This window comes from Echinops telfairi, unplaced genomic scaffold (assembly GCF_000313985.2).
Source record: "Echinops telfairi isolate 266 unplaced genomic scaffold, ASM31398v2 ScPeMD7_43;HRSCAF=161, whole genome shotgun sequence".
NCBI classification, from domain to species: domain Eukaryota; kingdom Metazoa; phylum Chordata; class Mammalia; order Afrosoricida; family Tenrecidae; genus Echinops; species Echinops telfairi.
The window spans coordinates 806,798-811,992 of NW_022103941.1; positions in this window are offsets into that span (position 1 = coordinate 806,798).

Here is a 5,195-nt window from a genome sequence, read left to right on the forward strand (position 1 = left end):
TCTTTCTTTGAACTCATATGCATGTTAGTCTATAATAGAAGAAGGTTTTTCTCAAGAGGTGCGTGGGAAAGATCAAAGAATGCCCAAAATTTCTGAGCCCAGTGTTCTCTCCCTCCAGCCCCACATTGCTCCTTCCTTGGGTTCCTATATGTCTTGTGCCCCAAAGATTGGGCACAATATAGTTTGTTGAAACCATCAATTGGACCCCATGTCATCTTCAGACCCCACACTCTCCAAGACCCATTTTACCCTGTGCACCCTGACATATTTTAATTAAACTCCTCATAGTCCTTAGTAGTTTTCCTTGTGTGGGAGTAACAGCTTTGAGAAGCATGAATATCAGATTTGTCCCAAAGAGTTGGGGTTGATAATGTCCCAAAGGTCCAATTCTTCTATGAATCCACTCAGTTCCAATTTCCACCCACTCCACTCTTGAAGAGATTCCCTCATGTTTCTGGGTTCTGTGAATCACTGCAACATCCAAAGAAATTCATGAAAATTGGAGGAAATGAATCACGTGGTGGTGGGGTTTTTTCAGTCCAAATTCCTAAGGTTAGGAAAGGGTAAACCAGACGCTGGGCCAAAGGATACCCTCCACTTCCAGCTTTGTATTTTATTTATAAACATATAATCTGAAGTCTCGGGAGAATGTTTCCAGTAGGCATTGTCCTCTTACTAATCTTATTCAGCCAGGATTTTTCCAACCTTGGGCCACGGTCATCACCAAACGCCCTGCTCTTACAAGCAATACACACACTACATCCCAGAGCTTGATGACTGAGGTGAACCTCAGTGTTAAGTAAAGAGATTCAATTGTCATAGGGTCTCAAGGAAGAACATACCACCTAAATTATATAGGGCCCAGACAAGACAATATTTTAACTCAGTAGCCTCTAAAAACTTCAAGATTATGAATAGAGACACCCCTCCTCCTTTGTTTGATAGAATATCCAGGATAGTGAAAAATCATTCGAGTCATGATTTCAAGTACAAAGATGCAGTAAAGCAGTAAATGGAAAATGATTATTTAAGAAAAGGCTCAGAGTAAGAATAGAGTCAAGTACAATATTTTAGATTTTGAACCCTAATAAATCTTCTTGAGACCCACAAGGCACTCTTTATTAAAATTAGGTCCATCCATCCATCCATTTAGAAAATGAGCACAGACTCTTGTAAATGTCCTGATCCTCAAATTTTAGTGAATGAGTATAGACCCTCTTGTAAATTACTCTTACCCAGGGGCCTCTGTTTTAATTGAAATGTGAGCATCTCCAACCAAAGACAGCTTCTCCATTTGTGCTCTGGGCTCAGTCCATCACAACTGTTCATGTATCTCACCTTAAACTTATTCCCTAAACTCAAGAATTGTCTAATTTTGGAAAACTGTTCATATTACTGACCATAGAAGATGTGACACTATCTCTAAACATGCAGCTTTAAATCTCAAACCCCTCCAGATTCCTTGCTCATAACAAAGTGTAAAATATTTTCCCCAGACTTAGATTTGACAACACTCATTTACTGATTAATTAGAATATCTGTATATCTCCAAATTAATATATATTTTTACAATGGGGAAATCCAAGCACTAAGTGTTGGTCACCTGGACTTCTTTCAGCCAGAATTTGCTGAAGGGAATAAGCAATTGCTTTGAAACAAAGACACATTGTAATCACTACAATCCAGGGGATTCAAGCACAGGACACTCTAGCATTTTTCGTTTGGAAATTATTAAGTCAGTTCCCTTTTCATATGCACACTCACAGAGCATCACTTGATCCTATTCATTTCACCAAACCCCCATCTCACCATCTGCTCTTGGTGCTTGTCTGACCAATTTAAGCTTGAAGCCATGTTGTAGCTGCACAGTATTTCAGGTCCCTGTCATGATCATCTCAGATATTTTCATAGCAGTGATTAGTGTCACCTAAGTGTCACCCTCATGACATTATCCATCTGCACATCACTTTCCTATCAAGTTTGGTACACGTGTTCTCAATGAGCTTCTGAGTTCTCCCTGTACTCTGAAAAAGCAACAGATTGAGCTCTTCTAGACTCGCATGTTGTGGGTGTGTTTTGCATTCCCCCATCTCCTGGGGTTGGGCTTGGTTGGCCACTTAACCAAGGTGCACAGCATCTCTCAAGATTCTGAAAGGTGGTAGCCCGGGAAAATGGCGACCCGATAAGACGCACTCATCCAGAGCTCCTGCTGCCAGACCAGAAAATTGGGAGGTAAGGTGAAGGGAACGGGGAGGTGGAATCCAGAAATTAGAACTAGGGTACTAGGGTCTCTCCTGAATCTCTTTTTTGCGTGTGATTTCCACTCACAGAGCAAACTGAGAACGCTTTAAAGTGCTCTAGCTTCTGTGAGCCCGCTCGCACCAGCTGCGCCCTTGTCAGAGCTGCGGTTTCTCCCAGCTGACGCCTTAAAGGGACAGTATCCCCCAGACATAGGAGAACCCCACGTCGGAGCTCTCTGTGTTGTTGGCTGCCCTGAGCTCACTGCTTGGGGAGTGGCAGTGGCGAGTAGCCATAATTTAGAATAGAAGAAAGAGCAGATTATTACCTGAAGTAGATCGCGGTGTGGGAGAAATAAGCGGAATCCAGGGAGCAGAATTAATTCCAATCGGCTAGAAGCGAACAACCCCCTGACAAACTGGATCTTCCCCTCTGGGGACCAGCCTGACAGCTGCGAATTCAGAGCACATCACAAGCATTAAATAAAAAATAAAAAAGAAGGTGAAATATATATTATTGGTTAATAACCCAAATCTAAGTCTGGTTTCTCAGCTGCAACAAGCACATGGGTGGGGTTCCTTAACATAAATCAGCATATGAATTAACCTACCTAAGGATTTCTAGAACCCAGCTACAGGGCCTGGAAGCTTTTTGCATAACAAAGACCCGCAGTACCAAGCTTCAGTTTTAAACAGCACGGAGCTGCAGACTAGAGATTGTGTGTGACAAGTTAATTTGATTTTAGTCTAGCTGACCAGGGGGATAACAAATAAATAAATAAAAATAAAAGCCTCAGATCTAGAAGTAGGACACCAGCAGCCTAGATATGACAACAAGCCCAGCTTCCCTTTAAGTGACTCTACACATAGCTGGGGAGGCCATGCCGGCCCTGGGGCCCCAGACCAGGCTGAAGGAACACCCCACTCCCTGCCCCTGCTGCAGTACTACATATAGCACAAGGCAGACATACCAGTAAAAGCCAGAGCACAACGGACGCCTGGTCACAGGTGCGATCTAGCCTTTGAAAGTAATCACACACAGCATCTGTAGAACCCTACATAAAATGGGTACAGCACCCTGCTACCTAGAGGAAGAGTTGGAACTCCTCCAGCCTCACGGACAGGTTATCAAGCCTTAGTTATCCCCCTACCTACTACTCCATTTCTTCCCCTCTGCATTCACTAGCATTTCTATCCTTCCCACCGCAGTCAGTCTCAACGAGCTGGGATTCTTTTTTCTCTCTTTCTTCTTTTTCCCTCTTTTTCCTCCTCTATCCCACTCTCTCCTATCATAAACCACTACTGACTTCCAGATCACTACCCTCCATTTAGGGCAAATCAACTCAAATGCCAGGAGGAACTCCAGCCCGCCCTCCGTAGGAGTGCTGAAAACCACACAAGGCAGCTGGGACAAACATCTACACCACATTGCACTGTTGAGGAAACCTCCATCGGACCTCTAGGTGAACTCATCAACTAGGGCAACACTGCCCAGCACCACTGGGTCCCTGCATCAAAACAAAACACCAACCTGCCATTGTAAGGCAGGGTCTAAACCCTTTTGGCCCCACATACAAGTAAACAGGGATCAGCTATCTCTTTATCCTTTATTTCCCCATTCTCACTCTCCTCCCTCTTTACCATCAGAGACAATCTTAGAGAACACAGTTAGGGTTTTTTTTTTTTTGCCCTTTCACCTTCCTTCTCCTTTTTCGCTTTCTCTCCTCTTTCTATCTTTGTACTCTTTGCTTCTCTCACTGCTTGTATGATTCTCTCTTCTCCCTCTCATTCCCTTTACATGCCACTGCTGGTTCCCAGACCCCTACACTCTGCCTAGGGCAACCCTGTCCTCCCAGGGGGCAGCCTGACATCTAAAACAGGGCCCAACACAGGACAAGTCAGTGCTACACACAGCAGCATAGGGATCAGCTATTCCTTTATCAATTTTGTCAGTTCTGTCTCCCTCTCCTTCCTTTTTTCTTCTTTTTTCACTTTATTTGTGTTCTTCTTTCACTTTTTCTTCATTCTTCCTCTTATTAAAACTCCTCTCTCAATCCTACCAGTCTCAGCAGATTAAGTTCTCCTTTCTTATTGTTTCCTTTCTTTCTTTCTTTTCTTTTTTATTCCTTTTTTTACTGTTTTCACTTTTGTTTACAATGTGCAATCTAGTTGAGTGTGGTTGAGGGGTTGTCAGTTTGTTAGACATTTTTGCTCCAGACTGTGTCTTCCTCTTTCCCCTTTCTCCTCTCCTTTCACTCTCTTTCCTGTCACAAGCCACTAACGGCCACCAGGCCACTCCCCTCTGCCTATGGAAACTCTGAAGGCCCAAGTGGGGGAGCTCCCACCCGAATTTATAGGCCTGGAAGTCAGCTGGGGAATTCAAGCTAGTCCTCTTCAACACACCAAGCAGCAGGGGGTTCTCCCCTACAAAAGTGGGGGCATACACAGCCTAAATCCCGAGGCCCTACAAGTGACTGTGGAAAATGCCTGGCTACCACTAGTGGGGCTCCACGCTACTGTGGCAATACCCATCGAATCCCCAAGGTGATCTCTCTGTCTACAGTAATCCCCCTACCAGCTACAGAGCTCTACACCAGAGTTAAAATACCCACATGCCCTCCTCATCACTCCAATCACAGAGGAAAATAACACAGGGCAGCCGAGGTGCTCCAAGAACCGTGAAGGCTACTTAGAGATCAGCCAGGGAAGCAAGGCCCTCGTGGGCCCACAACAACCCGACCAGTGTCACATGAGAGGAATATCCAAGTAACGGAATACTGGACAGCCAGGGCAAGAGTAAAACCACAGGAAGATACAATGACAGCTGGACCCCTCAGTAAAGCTACGAGCAGGTAGTTCATAGAAGATCTCATACGAATCCCCCAAGAGAGAGCCCAGGGCTCTTTGACTCAGGAAGATGGCTCCAGGATCCTCTAAAACATCACGTAAACAGCAACC